Source organism: Gorilla gorilla, chromosome 5, assembly GCF_029281585.2.
Source record: "Gorilla gorilla gorilla isolate KB3781 chromosome 5, NHGRI_mGorGor1-v2.1_pri, whole genome shotgun sequence".
NCBI lineage: Eukaryota > Metazoa > Chordata > Mammalia > Primates > Hominidae > Gorilla > Gorilla gorilla.
Window position 1 is genome coordinate 61,270,657 of NC_073229.2, and position 15,397 is coordinate 61,286,053.

The window sequence follows — 15,397 nt, forward strand, 5'->3', positions numbered from 1 at the left end:
GAGATAGGGTTTCACCATGTTGGCCAGGCTGGTCTCGAACTTCTGACCTTGTGATCTGCCTGCCTTGGCCTCCCAAAGTGCTAGGATTACAGGTGTGAGCCACAGCGCCTGGCCGACCATTCTATTTTATATCTCTATGAATTTGACTGCTCTAAGTACCTAAAATAAGTGGAATCATTCAGTATTTGTCTTTTTGTGACTGACTTATTTCACTTTGTGTGGTATCCTCAAGGTTTATCCATGTTGTAGCCTGTGTCAGAATTCCTTCCTTTTCAAGGCTGAATAATATTCCATTGTATGTATTTGCTACATTTTGTTTATCCATTAATCCATCAATGAACATTTGTGTTGTTTCTACCTTTTGGCTATTGTAAAATAATGTTGCTATGAACACAGGTGTACAAATATTTATTTGAGTTCCTACTTTAATTAACTATCTTTTGAGAGATAAAATTTTTTTTTTTTTGAGACGGAGTTTTGCTCTTGTTGCCCAGGCTGGTTCACTGCAACCTCTGCCTCCTGCATTCAAGCGATTGTCCTGCCTCAGCCTCCTGAGTAGCTGGGATTACAGGCATGCACCACCACACCTGGCTAATTTTTTGTATTTTTAGTAGAGACAGGGTTTCTCCATTTTGGTCAGGCTGGTCTCAAACTCCCGACCTCAGGTGATCCGCCTGCCTTGGCCTCCTAAAGTGTTGGGATTACAGGCGTGAACCATCGCGCCCAGCCAAATGGTTTTAATAATATGAAGAATGCAAGTTCCCACCAAGTTTCAAGGTCTTTAAAATTACATTTCTTACACTTCCATAAAATTCAACATCCCAAGTTAGGAAAGTCATTACATCTAATAAAAGCTTATCCACCAAGTTGGCAGCTATGGACTTCTATTAATAGACTGAAGAGTTAGGAAATGTGTATAACTTAAATCTAGGGAAGTAGATTAAGTTATCACCTCTTGAAGTTTTGAAATCATTGTTATAACAACCATGTAGACATGGTTCAGCATCACAAAATCAGAGTCACAAATAGGAACATAGCCTCATGGCTTTACATTGTTAGTAGATAATGTTGCTGGCAACCAAAAAGGCTGCATATGGCCTAAGGCCCTTCTAGCTGTCATAATGAACAGGTCACACCACTGTGGGGCTGAGTCCAGTATGGTTTTGACTCCTCTTTCCCAGCAATTTCCTTCAATACCTGAAGCTCAAGTTGCTATCCTTGTCCACTGCTTCTATTCCAAGACTCCTTTTGCCTATGTAGAGTGTGTCATGCCAATCCCGGACTCCACACCAAGCACATCTGTCCCAGCAGGGTGACTAGTCCACATAAATTAAATCATCAGAAAGGACTGCCTTGGACCTAGGTGGATTATGCCTTGAGAAATGCTTGACCATGTTTGTGCAGATGGGCCCTGCATACCTGCAGCCCTATAGACGCCAACCATATGAAAATTGTCATCAAAATGAAGTGAGCCTGACTCTTCCGCAACTTGCAGCTATTTCTTAAGACCCTGAAAGCTAGAAGGACCCCTAATTTTTACCACTTTCCTCATGGTTCTCTCACAAAGATAGTGAACAACTATGTTATTGTGGCCTAATAAATATTTAGGTACATAAGTGGGTTTGTCCATCCACAGAGGGAGGAATGATGAAGCAAAACAGCCTCGCTACAATCAAAATAACTTTATCTCTCATATGTTAAAAGTTAAAAAACTTGTGCTTGCTTCAGCAGCACATATACTAAAACTGGAATGATTCAGGGAAGATTAGCATGGCCCCCGTGCAAGGATGATACATGAATTCGTAAAGCCTTCCATATTAAAAATAATAATACGCCAGGCGCAGTGGCTCATGCCTGTAATCCCAGCACTTTGGGAGGCCAAGGCAGGTGGATCACAAGGTCAGGAGTTCAAGACCAGCCTGGCCAAGATGGTGAAACCCCATTTCTACTAAAAATACAAAAATTAGCTGGGTGTGGTGGTGGGCACCTGTAATCTCAGCTACTTGGGAGGCTGAGGAAGAGAATTGCTTGAACCTGGGAGGCGGAGGTTGCAATGAGCCAAGATTGCACCACTGCACTCCAGCCTGGACGACAGAGTGAGACTCTGTCTCAAATAATAATAATAATAATAATAATAATAATAATAATGGGCCGGGCACGGTGGCTCATGCCTGTAATCCCAGCACTTTGGGAGGCCGAGGCAGGTGGATCACCTGAGGTCAGGAGTTTCAGACCAGCCTGACCTACATGGTGAAAACCCATCTCTACTAAAATACAAAAATTATCTGGGTGTGGTGGTGGGCACCTGTAATCTCAGCTATTTGGGAGGCTGAGGCAGAAGAATCGCTTGAACCCAGGAGGTGGAGGTTGCAATGAGTGGAGATCATGCCATTGCACTCCAGCCTGGGCAAGAAAAGTGAAACTGCATCTTAAAAAATAATAATAATAAATAATAATAATAATAATAATAATAAAACTCTAGAGGATTGTGATTCCTATTCTTTTCAAAAGTATGTTTATGTTTACTGATACTTCCCTTGTTTCCAAATATAAACTTGAATTGCTTTTCAAATCTATAGTTGAAAGTACAACAGCCTTTCTCCCTTTGTGAACCCCAAAACAATTTCTGGGAAGGTTGAAACGATATCTAGGAATTATACCTATTTAGAAAAGCAAACCAGCTTCCTAAATTTCTTCCTTCAGCCAGATACCTTTTGGTAAACAGCAAAAGTCATTTTTTTTTTTTTTTGAGATGGAGTCTTGCTCTGTCGCCCAGGCTGGAGCGCAGTGGCACAATCTTGGCTCACCACAACCTCCGCCTTCCGGGTTTGAGCAATTCTCTTGCCTCAGCCTCCTGAGTAGCTGGGACTACAAGTGCACGCCACCATGCCCAACTAATTTTTGTATTTTTAGTAGAGGCGGGGTTTCACTATGTTGGCCAGGCTGGTTTAGTTAGTGTAATTTTATTACATTAATTTTTAAAAAGATGTATAGGATAGAAAGGCATGGATGGGATGGGAAATAAAAATGGCTGACCTCTCCCTCTGGGGATCTGGGAGCCTCTGCTGAGGTTTTTGTGTGTGTGCGTTGATGGGGGGTGGGTACATGAGATCAGCTTCACCAAGGGGCAGACCCAGCTCCATCTCTAGGCCCAGGGAAATGGGATATCTTGCTGCTCTGAAATGTTGATGAGCTGCGGAGGGGAGAGGGACAGGGGAGCAGATGGAATTCCTGGACAATTGTTCCGGCTGTCACCAGAGAGGATAGGCTGGAGGGGGCCCTGGATAATTTATGGAGGGACAGATGCTTCTCCGGAACCATCTGGCCAAGAGAGGCCTGGGCTCGGGGTGGATGATGTCTTTAGGTCTGAGGAGACTCCTGGCCTCCAGCCTTCCTCATTTCCTCTACCTGGCCTGCTTGGTGCCCTGGGGCTTTCCTAGGATGGTTGTGCTCCCTGAGGACCCAGCTGCAGAATTCCACCTGATCCTCATCTCACTCTCTCCTTTGCTGAGTCTGGGGCTTGTCTTTGCTACTATTCCTGTTAGTGCTAAGTGGGGCCTTGAGGTCATGTAACTTCCATCTATGCATTTTCTTATTTTATAGTATTTTCAACCCCTCTTCTCCACCAGTATATTCCAAAATCTGTCAATCACCAACCTCCATACCATTTATTCATTCAATAAATATTTATTGGCCAGTGCAGTGGCTCACACCTGTAATCTCAGCACTTTGGGAGGCTGAGGCAGGTGGATCACTTGAGGTCAGGAGTTCGAGACCAGCCTGGCCAACATGGTGGAATGGTGGAACTCCCGTCTCTACTAAAAATACAAAAAATTAGCTGGGTTTGGTGGCATGCGCCTGTAATCCCAGCTACACAGGAAACTGAGGTGGGAGAATCACTTGAACCCGGGAGGCGGAGGTTGCAGTGAGCCGAGATCGCACCACTACACTCCAGCCTGGGCAACAGAGTGAGACCCTGTCTCAAAAATTAATTAATTAAACAAACAGAATAAAAAAAATCTATTGAATACCTACTATGCCAGGCATTGTTTTAGACACTGGGGATGCTGTGACGAGCAAGAAAACATCCCAGACCTCTGGAGTTTGCTTTGTAGTGGGGAGATGATCAATAAACAATAAATATTTAATACAATGTCAGATAATGATAAGTACTATGAATGAAAACATTAAAGCAGGGTAAAGGAGAATAGGGATGCTGATTTAGATTGAGTGGCCAAGGAAGTCTTCTCTAAAGTGATGACACTTGAGCAAAGACACAAATCAGAGTCAATATTTGGAGGAAGAACATTCCAGGTATGGGGAATAGCAAATTTAGAGACCCTGAGGCAGAAATATGCGTAATGCATTGGAGGAAAACATGCCATTTATTCATTAGGCAATTACTGTGTGCCAAGCACCTGCTAGGGAGTATGAAGATGCAATCAAACATAGTTTTTGCCCTGAAGAAGCAGCAGGGCAAAAGTGATATAACATGTAAATAAATAATTACACTGCACGGGACAGCTACAATAAAGCTATGTACAAGTTGCTAGTGATGCCCAGCAAAAGGAGCACTAAAGGGAAGTCTTTCTGGAGGAGGTGACATTTTAGCTGATGGTTTGAAGGAATAGGAGGAATCGATGATGCAAAGGAGGAGGAGAGAGATTAGACATCTTAAGGCCCGATGTCCTGAAAACAAAGGACAATTTGGGAACCTGAAGTCCCCAGGAGAGGCAAAAAATGAGGCTGATGAAGGTGGAAGAGGCTGGATCATGCGGATCTTTGAATGCCAAACTGAAAAGCTGGTTTTATTCTCTGGATTACGGGGAACCAGTAGCACGATTCTCTCTCCCACTGTATCTTTGAGATGTGTTCCCCTATTCTTTTTTTTTTTTTCTTTCTTTCTTTCAGTACTGGAGTCTTTCCCCGCTTCCCGCTATTGCCCTGCTCCTGACACCTCCTTCCTTCTGTGGCCAGTCCTCCAATCCCTGCTTTCAGGAGAGCCCCATTTTTCGCCATCACCTACCTAGTGTCCCACCTCCCCAACCCGAGGCCCCGCCCCCAGGGCCCCGCCTCAGATGACGCGACACGCCAAGTGCGTGGGGATTCCCGCGGCCCTGGCCACTACCCGGCCTGCCCCGCGGCAAGATGGCGGCCTGAACGCAGCTGGCGGCGGCGGAAAGTTTGTTGTGGGATTGGAGTAGTCGGGCGGGGAAGCCAGAGTTGGGGGGGATTGCGGGGGCCCTAGCCTGTAGTAGGGGCGAAGGGGGTACTGGCTCCAGGGTTGAAAAGAGGAGATGGAATGGAGTAAGGTCCGAGGCGGAGAGGAAAAAAAGGAGCTCGGGCGGACCGGGGCCCTAGGGTCCAGTGGCAGCCCTAGGGGAGGGGGATTTGGGGGTGGGGCAGCCAGAAGTAGGTGTTGTGCAGGCCCTGGAGAAGCAGAGTCACAAGTTGGAGGAAAATTTCTTAGCCGCGAATAAAGAAGCCTGGAGCGTGGGATAGAGGCCCGACTGTATCTGGCCGGCCAGAGGGGAAAGGGATCTTTCTAGTAGAGTGGGATAGTGAGGAAGAGAGATCTGGAGGATGCCGGGCAGATCTGCTAAGGAGGGAACTAAAGCCAGTCAAATGACCCTCTTCTAGGCTTAGATCAGCCTTTCCACAGCTGTAGCAGCATCTGCCCCAATTTCAGCTGAAGATTCAGGTGCCCCAGGGACTGGAAGAAATTACAGTGCCTACTTGGAAAGAAGAAGAGATAGCGACTTGCCCCAGTCCAACCCCAGAGTGGGTAAGGTGGCTTCCAGTGACAGGTTTCTGGCTGGCATGCTCCCTGGGAGGAGGATGCATGGGCTTAGAGTGATGCCAAGAAACATTTGGTCTGAGAAGGGCTCACTTTTATAGAATTTGTCCTTTGCCTGAGGTCCTTAAGTTAGTGTTTGGCGTAGATTGCAGGCTGACTTTTGAGAGTTGGTGTAGAATTAAGCCTTGTGTGCCTTCACCTGTGCAAGTAAACCTGGACAGAGGCCTAGAGACCAGGCCGAAGGATGTTAACACATCCCTGTCACAAGCAGTTTCCTACATGCTCTTTGTTTCTGCTTCAATATCTCCATCACTTCTTCACTTTGGCGTCCTGCCTGGAAGTGGAGATTTGTGGGTGACAGATGGTGGGGAGTCACGAGAAAACAAATTCTGATCGTGTTCACTGACCATTTAGGTACCTGCTGGCACCGACTCCTGAATTCATTCTCGCTGCGTGTCTACTTTTGCTTTTTTGGTAAGAAGGGCTCATTAGTGTTCCTCTGGGGATGTGGATTTTGGTGGGGGTATCAGGTGAGGGAAAGGCAGGTTGGGATTAGAGAGAAAAAATGTAGATCAGTTTCTGGTAAGAGATCAAGTGGACTGATGTAAAGCTCTGGGAATGTTTAGCACCGCACTGCCTATCCTTGAGACCCCTAATATTTGAGAGCTACTTTACAGTTGGACAAGTGTGGTGATGCAAAGAAAGGAGCATGGAACTTGCTCTTTTCTTTTCTGGTAGTTTTTTTCTCTCCTTTGTAGTCTTCCCATCAAACCACTTTTGAAAAATATCAGTCTCGCTAGCCAAACTAAGCATGGCCTGAGAGGTAGTGGATTTGGTGTTGGAGAGAAAGGAAAGGGACTGGAGCCAGAGAACACAGTGAATGTGGCCTTCACTTCCTTTGGTGAGTGTTTTGCCCTAGCCAGAGTTGGAAGTAGCCTTCTTATTGAAGCCTGCTTCAGGATCAGCATCGCTTCATGGTGGACTAGGATGGTTTGATCTAGAACTCTTCATTTACTGTCTGCTCTCTACCTGTCCCCCCAATCAAAGGCTTACTCCAAACAGAACAACCCAAGTCACTGTTACTAGGTCAGCTTCAGTACCTTTAGGTATTTGAAGAACTGATGATATGTAGCTGTGACTCTGTTTCTGAAGGTTGAGAACCTCCTTTTTCTGAGGACAATTCGTGCCCCCTTTCAAACTGTAATTGTAATCACCCAAGGATAGTGTGGTGAACACACATAACAGTTAATAGCACTGACTCTGAGCCCGGCCTAGTGGCATATACCTGTAGTCCCAGCTACTTGGGATACTGAGATGGGAGGAGCACTTGAGGCCAGGAGTTTGAGGCTGCAGTGCACTATGATGGCACCTGTGAATACCCATTGTACTCCAGCCTGGGCAGCGTAGGAGATGCAGTCTCCAAGAAACAACAAAAAAAGCACTGGCAGGGTGCAGTGGCTCACTCCTGTATTTCTAGCATTTTGGGAGGCCGAGGCAGGCGGATCACGAGGTCAAGAGATCGAGACCATCCTGGCCAACAAGGTGAAACCCCATCTCTACTAAAAATACAAAAATCAGCTGGGTGTGGTGGCACGCGCCTGTAGTCCCAGCTACTCAGGAGGCTGAGGCAGGAGAATCACTTGAACCTGGGTGATGGAGGTTGCAGTGAGCTGAGATTGCACCACTGCACTCCAGCCAGGTGACAGAGCGAGACTCCATCTCAAAAAAAGAAAAAAAGCGTCTCCAAAAAAAAAAAGTTTGTTTGACTTTGCCATTTGTAGCTCTGTGACCTTTATTAATGGCATAGCTTTGTATGCCTCAGTTTTCTTATCAATCAAATGTGGGTAGTAAGAGTATCTATCGCATAGGGTTGTTGTGAAGGTAAATTAGTTAATACATTAATATGCTTACTCAGTGCCTGACAGTAAGTTTTAGTTATACTAGTCAGATCTCAGCACTAATTTCTGTTTCATGGTTGAACCTGCTGTCTCTTTATATAGATAGCATCTGCATTGGTTTGGGCTGCTAGCCTGATGTTAAAGAGATGAAGCAGAGCTTTTGGATAATACAGACTTTTTTGTCGTGAGAATATCCTCATTAGGCTATTTAAGACAATGTTAAAATGCCAGTGATTTCCTGTTTGAAGCTGTGAGGCTATACAGTTATCTTTGCAGTTGAGTAATGATGATAATAATAACACTAATGGTGCTTATTGAGCACATTCTGTGCGTAGGACTGTTGTAAGGGCTTTTCATGTATTAACTAATTTAATTTTTGACTTTTCTTTTTGAGACGAAGTCTTGTTCTTGTCGCCCAGGCCGGAGTGCAATGGTGCTCTCCTCACTGCAACCGCCACCTCCCAGGTTGAAGTGATTCTCCTGCCTCAGCCTCCCAGGTAGCTGGGATTACAGGTGCCCACAACCATGCCTGGCTAATTTTTGTATTTTTAGTAGAAACGGGGGTTTCCCCGCATTGGTCATGCTGGTGTCGAACTCCTGACCTCAGGCGATCTGCCTACTTCTGCCTCCCAAAGTGCTAGGATTACAGGTGTGAGCCACCGTGCCCAGCCAATTAATTTAATTTTCATAATCATATGAAGTAGATAACTTATTATCCCTGTCTTACAGATGAAAAAATGGAGGCAGAGTGGTTAAGTAGTTTGCTTAAGATCAGCCAGCTAGTAAGTGACAGAGCTGGGATTTGAACCTAGGCATTCTAGCTTCAGCAGTTGAGCTTTTTTTTTCTTTAGGTTGGTATCAAGTTAACTTAAATATGCGTAGTGGCAATTTGTATTTCTCGTTTGTTTGACTATATCCCGGTTCATGTTTGTTTGTCAAGATGGTTAAATGTATATCCATATTGTAGTAGAAATTTTTTTGATTATTTAAAAAAATGTTTAGGGGCTGAGTTTTTCATCACAACCCTCTCCTTCCTCTCAGAAATAGTAACTGGTGCATGGGCTGTGGTGAGGGAGCCTGCTGTGCCATGTCAGTCAAATCTGGGCTGTCTTCATGATTCAACTTGGTGATGTGATGCAACCTTGGGCCTGGGTTGAATGGGCAGACTGACATTAGAATCTACATTGAGCACACCTTAAAGGGGTGTGTGTGTGTTTAATGTAGATGTACGTATAAGGCTCATTTCTGACTGATTACTGACATGAGCAGTTGATTAGCCATAGTAAATATTAAATTCATAGTCTGGATATAATTTTAAAAAAATAGCAAGACATCACCCCCCCCCCAAAAAAAACTTAACAGTTAATGTCTTTCCTGAATAAAATTAATAAAATTTGAAACAATAAATAATAAAAATAGGAAGTAGCAAACTACACAGAAAAAAAAAAAAAAAAGAAGTGGCATTTTAAATAGCTCCGTCCCCTCAGCTGAATGGGAAAATGGAAAACAAATGTGCTGCTGAAGCCTATGTTGTTTGAAGAAGGCCCTGGCAGCGTGCTCAGTCTCTCCCTTTAGCCAGGCAGGAGGCCCAGTGTAGCCTTGAGGTAGAGGTGTGCCCAAGGTTTGATTGACTGGCTTTCCTTTGCCCTGTATTTAAGACTCACTCTCCTCCTCCTTCTGAGTCATGTCCTGTCTATTTAACACACCCTCAGGGCCCTTCTTTTTCTTCAACAAATGACTCTCTACCCTGCCATTGAAGTAGGCATGTGTCTGCCACCTAATTAGATTTCAGGGGAATTGCGGGCTCAGGACTTTGGGCTTTCCCTGGGAACTCTGCACTGGCCCTCTGATGACCTTTCCTATTTGTTTGGCACATGTGATTTTGAGAAGCAGACGGTATCTGTCAGACGTATCGCTCCCCACTTCATGAACTTGGGAGCCATATATCTTAGGATAGTGTATTTTATCTTGCATTGCGCGGCAGTCAGCGTGCTGAAACGTGTTATCTCTAAAGAGTATACCTTTGTACTTTGGTAGAAGTCCTCAAATTTTCTGGATTCGGGTCACATTTTAGTAAACTATGGAGTTGCAAGGTGAAGGATGATGGATTTTGAGCTGATTCTTCCCCTTTATTGTTTCTTTGTTGTGTAAATCAATTCTCAGGGTGCCCCTTATTCAGATATTTATGAAGCCAATCCCTTCACTTCCTTCTCACCACCATATTTTGAATGCCAACGACCTCTGGGTGAAGGAACCTTCATTTCTCACCTGGATTCAGGCTCTTAAATAGCTCTCCAAACTGACCTCATTCTAGCCTCTAGATCTTTGCATACACTGGTGCTACTCCTTTGCCTACCTTTTTGTCCTTCAGGTCTCAGTTTAAACGTCACTTCCTTTAGTATCTCACCCCTGCCCCTTGAGTGCGCTTCTTCTGTGCTTCTGTCCAATACTTATGCTGTGTCATAATTGCCTGTTTACTTGTCTGATTCTCATAAGACTAAGTGCCCTGAAAACAGAGACTATGTCTTATTCACTACTGTGTTTGTAGCATTTAGAACAGTGCTGGGCCTTAATAGGTGCTTTATGATGCCGTGGTGCATGTAGAATGAATAAAATGTGGTGAGCAGTCTCTTCTCACACCAGTCTGTCTTCCATGGTGCTGTCAAAATTATTTGCCTATAAAATAGTCTTCCTGGCTGGGCGTGGTGGCTCACGCCTGTAATCCCAGCACTTTGGGAGGCTGAGGTAGGCGAATCACGAGGTCAGGAGTTCGAGACCAGCCTGATGAACATGATGAAACCCCGTCTCTACTAAAAATACAAAAATTAGCTGGGCGTGGTGGTGCGTACCTGCAATCCCAGGTACTCAGGAGGTTGAGGCAGGAGAATCACTTGAACCCAGGAGGTGGAGGTTTCAGTGAACCAAGATCATGCCATTGCACTCCAGACTGGGCAACAGAGCAAGACTCCATCTCAAAAAAAAAAAGTCTTCCCTTAGAAATGCCATGGGTTCTTCCTTACTTAAGTTAAAGCCCACACTGTCTGGCTTGGCATGCCAAAAGGCTCCTTATACTGGGGTCCAGACCCAGACCATTAGCCTGAGTTGCTGCTACTCCACCTCATCTGTCCTGTGCTTCATTGCTCCCAAATTTCTCTCTGCTCCCAAACCTGTCATGGGCATCCATTTAGTTTCATCTTCTTTGCCCATGTACTTCACTCAGTCCATAATGCTCACCTCTGCCTCTGAAACTGCCCATCCCCTAAGACCCAGCTCCTTTGTCACCTCCAGTGAGAAGCCTCCGCTGCTTTTCTTTCCTCCTCTTGGTCCCCTGCAGCACTTTCTTTGAACCTCTGTTTTGGCACTTACCATGTTGTTTGGTGAGGGCTCTGTTTACTTGTCTGTTTCTTTCACTGGGCTGATCTCCTGTAGACAAGGGACTTTGCAGAACATGTGGTGGAGAGGAGTCGGTGGGAATGGTAATGAATAGTGTGAAAGAATCTGATTGTGGAGCTAGGCAGACCTGGTTTAAATCCTAATTCTGCCACTCACCACCTGTGCAACTTTGGACAAGTTCCTTAACCAGTAGGATTCTTGGTCTCATCTTGGTCTCTAAAATGAGGTTGGCTGGGTGTAGTAGCTCACTCCTGAAATCCCAGCACTTTGGAAGGCTGAGGCAGGAGGATCACCTGAGGCCAAGAGTTTGAAGCCAGACTGACTGGGCAACATAATGAGACTTTGTCTCTACAAAAGACATTCAAAACTTAGCTGGGTATGGTGGCTTGTGCCTGTGGTCCTAACCCTCAGGAGGAGACTGAGGTGGGAGGATCACTTGAACCCAGGAGTTTGAGGCTGCAGTGAGCTATGATTGCACCACTGCACTCCAGAATGGGTGACAGAGCCAGACCCAATCTCTAAAAAAATTAAAAACAAAAAAATAAAATAAAATATGGGTGACATCTTTTTTGCAGGAGTAATGAGTTCATAGCATATAGCATGGTGCCTGGCATATAAAAGACACTTGGGGCTGGGCGCGGTGGCTCACGCCTGTCAATCCCAGCACTTTGGGAGGCTGAGGTGGGTGGATCACCTGAGGTCAGGAGTTCGAGACCAGCCTGGCCAACATGGTGAAGCCCTGTCTCTACTAAAAATACAAAAATTAGCCGGGCATGGTGGCAGGCACCTGTAATCCCAGCTACTCAGGAGGCTGAGGCAGGAGAATCGCTTGAACCCGGGAGGTGGAGGTTACAGTGAGCTGAGATCATGCCACTGCACTCCATCCTGGGGTACAAGAGCGAGACTTCATCTCAAAAAAATATATAAATAAATAAAGGACGCTTGGTAAATATTTGTTGAATGAATAAATTTCCCATTTTGGAGCTCTGCAAATAGGAAAAGGCTTTGTTCTATTAAATCTAAAATAAGCCTTTTGATTTCTGCCTGGTAGCCAGGAGCATTTTGAGGTGGGAGTAAAACTGAGTCTCCTTTCTTGTGAGGAAGCAGTAAAAAAGGTGAGATTAGGAGCATCATCAATGAGCAACCTGTGCAGAGATTGTTGGTGTTTCTCCCCATCTCTTGTTTGTTTGTTTGTTTGTTTGTCTTTCCCAAGACGGAGTCTTGCTCTGTCATCCAGGCTGGAGTGCAGTGGCACGATCTCAGCTCATTGCAACCTCCACCTCCGGGGTTCAGGCAATTCTCCTGCCTCGGCCTCCTGAGTAGCTGGGATTACAGGTGCCTGCCACTGTGCCTGGTTAATTTTTTTGTATTTTTAGTGGAGGCGGGGTTTTACCAAGTTGGCCAGGCTGGTCTTGAACTCCTGGCCTCAGGTGATCCACCCACCTGGGCCTTCCAAAGTGCCAGGATTACAGGCGTGAGCCACCACGCCCAGCCTCCCCATCTGTTGGTTTGTGATGACTCCTTTGATGATCGTGATATGCTGGCCTTCTCCAGTTCTGGTGAGGTTGGTGGTGGTGGATTCGTAATGTAATTAAGGCTGGGGATAGACAGAAAGCTGTTCACAGTGGATGACTGGATGGAGAGTTTCAATATCCATGTTTCCCCATATTTTATGGATTGAAAAATGGGTGAAACTGATGGAACACATCCAGGCATTGAGGAAGCCAGACTTCTTGGTCCCACTTTTCTTAGGGCTTTAATGTCTTCCTGTGCCACAGAACAGGCTTAACTTGGATGCTTCCCACAAATGGGGCTGATAGCTGCATCATGATCCATTCTTTGCTTTTTTGTTTCTAGTGTAGTTGATGGGGGTAGTCCTTAGAGCCCCAATTCCTAACAAACACCAAATGAATTTCTTTCCAGAATTAAGTGTATAATGCCAGGGATACTCCAGTGCGAGTTTACAATCAGATGAGGAAGATATGTCTGAGTTCTCTGGATGGCAGCCTTGTCTGGTCCTTAAACCCTTGTCCCAGCTAGGTACCTCTCCTCTGTGCTCTCAAAGCACTCAACCACACTGTACTGGAAGTGACTGTTAACCTGTCTCTCTCCCACTAGGAGTAAGATCTTCTGTCTCTGAAGCTTCTTAGGGGCAAGCTTTTTTACTGAAGGCCAAGCATTTAGGCACTATAGAGTAAGTGCTGAGCAATGTTGGTTACTGTGTGACCCAACTCAGTCCTTCCTCGGTGGGATTAAAGAAGATGGAATCTATCTGGCAAAACCTTTTGCACCCTTAGGAAGGAAGGTCCTGCATAAACAAAAGGTGATAGTGTTAACAATAGCATTACTAATTATTTTCCAGGATTGCATTCATGTGGTTAAATCATCTTCCAGGTGCTTGGCTTCAGCTGTCTCCCTTTTAGCCTTTTTATGTTTTGTTTTTTTTTTCTTTTTTTGAGACAGAGTCTTGCTCTGTTGCTCAGGGTGGAGTGCAGTGGCGCGATCTTGGCTCACTGCAACCTCCGCCTCCTGGGTTCAAGCAATGCTCAGCTTCCCGAGTAGCTGGGACTACAGGCATGTGCCACCACGCGCAGCTAACTTTTGTATTTTTAGTAGAGATGGGGTTTCGCCATTTTGGCCAGGCTAGTCTGGAACTCCTGACCTCAGGTGATCCGCCCACCTCGGCCTCCCAAAGTGCAGGGATTACAGACGTGAACCACCATGCTTGGCCAGACGGTTTATGTTCTAATAACACATCCCTAAGCAATCAGAAAGGAGGTTAAAGGAGGAGGTGAGTACATACCAGTAGCTTTCCAGTAGCTTTTTTTTTTTTTTTTTTGAGATGGAGTCTTGCTCTGTCGCCCAGTTGGGAGTGCAGCGGCGCGATCCCTGCTCACTGCAACCTCTGCCTCCTGGGTTTAAGCAATTCTCCTGTCCCAGCCTCCCGAGTAGCTGGGACTACAGGTGCCTGCCACCGTGCCTGGCTAATTTTTGTGTTTTTAGTAGAGATGGGGTTTCACCTTGTTGGTCAGGCTGGTCTCAAACTCCTGACCTCAGGTGATCCACCGGCCTCAGCCTCCCAAAGTGCTGGGATTACAGGTGTTAGCCACCATGCCTGGCTCCAGTAGCTTTTTTTTTTTTTGCCTAATTAGCATCCCTAGAAAGGCTGCTGGCTGCTCCTTTGTAATTCTTTATGCTGCCCTTTCTATTGCCCACTGTAACCTGCTTGCTTTTCTGGTCCTATCTCTAGTCCTATCTAGGCGTACTCAGTGCTCACAGCCAGAGCTTAATACAACCTTGTTAATGCCCAGATAAATCAAAAGGATGAAACCAATAGCTAAAAATGGACTGAAGGAGTTTTCCCTGGGTTCTCTCCCTTGTCCCTGGGTGTGAGAATGTGCATTGCGTTGTGGCATATCTTTGCAGATGGCAGCTTGCGGGAAGTAATAAACTGCGTTTTATGTTAAGCAGAGAGGGGGTTGAGTGAGCCAGCCAGACTGGATTGTGTTGGATATCTTAGGCTTCAAGGGGACTAAGTCTCCTTGACTGGTCCTGAGTAGAAGGGTGGGACCTCTTCTTTGTTAGTTACTATCTTGTGCCAATTGTGTGCTAGGTGACATTTAGAATTTATAAAGGACATGGCCCCTCTTTGTGAGAAGCTTCTGTGCTGTGGTGGAGAACTCAATACCATCCTTTGAGAGGAGGATCCGCCTACGGAGAAGCCATCCTAGACCCCAAAACCCTGGACTTCTACTCAGCTAACCAATAGGATAAAACTCTGCTTATCATTTTGGGTACCAAGTGGTGGTTGGCCTCTTTATACCTTCACAGGTAGCCCAAGTAGGGAATTGAATCTCAGAAGTCTTTGAGGGTCTTGATATTAGGGCAGAATTGTCCTGGTTTTCCTGTGGCTTCCTGGAAAAGAGCTTTCCAGGCTTTGCACTGGTATTGGAGACAGGGGAACTGGGTTATGTCCCACTTCTGCTTGTGGTCTTGGGCAAATCACTTGTGCTTTCTGACCCTCACAATGGGAGAGCTCCCTATTCTTTGTGCCTCACTGGACCATAAGCATCAAAGGAAATATCATGGAAGGGAAAGAGCTTCTGGAATGGTAAAGCACAGTGTAGATGCAGGGTTTTTGTCTGTTTGCCTAGGAACTGTTGGTTTCACCATAAACATACGTCCCTTGTATAAAATGCTAACCATACAGAAAAGTATACAAAATAAAAAGTAAGAAGATCCTCCCTTTCTTCTCCCATTGTTCCTGCCTAACTTGTTTCCCCAAAGATACGGAACCACTGTTCGCCAT

At 45.6% G+C, this 15,397-nt stretch overlaps 1 protein-coding gene and 1 non-coding gene across 28 annotated transcripts in view; both read left to right on the forward strand.

Moving 5' to 3' along the window:
- The first annotated feature begins 1,715 nt into the window (after positions 1–1,715).
- LOC115935085 (U6 spliceosomal RNA) lies at positions 1,716–1,822 on the forward strand. The gene has a single exon (XR_004070798.1). It is a non-coding gene; the product is annotated as a U6 spliceosomal RNA (small nuclear RNA).
- A 3,254-nt stretch (positions 1,823–5,076) lies between these two features.
- Positions 5,077–15,397, forward strand: part of TJAP1 (tight junction associated protein 1) — a 29,047-nt gene continuing 18,726 nt past the window's right edge. For 7 of the 27 annotated variants that reach the window (XM_063707152.1, XM_063707154.1, XM_063707156.1 and 4 more), the window contains exons 1-3: positions 5,098–5,182; positions 5,641–5,785; positions 6,212–6,271. The gene's annotated coding sequence lies outside the window, so the exon portion shown is untranslated. Of the gene's footprint in view, positions 5,183–5,640; positions 5,786–6,211; positions 6,272–15,397 lie in introns of all 27 variants that reach the window. The other 20 variants (XM_004044071.4, XM_004044069.4, XM_004044068.4 and 17 more) reach the window with 11 other exon arrangements.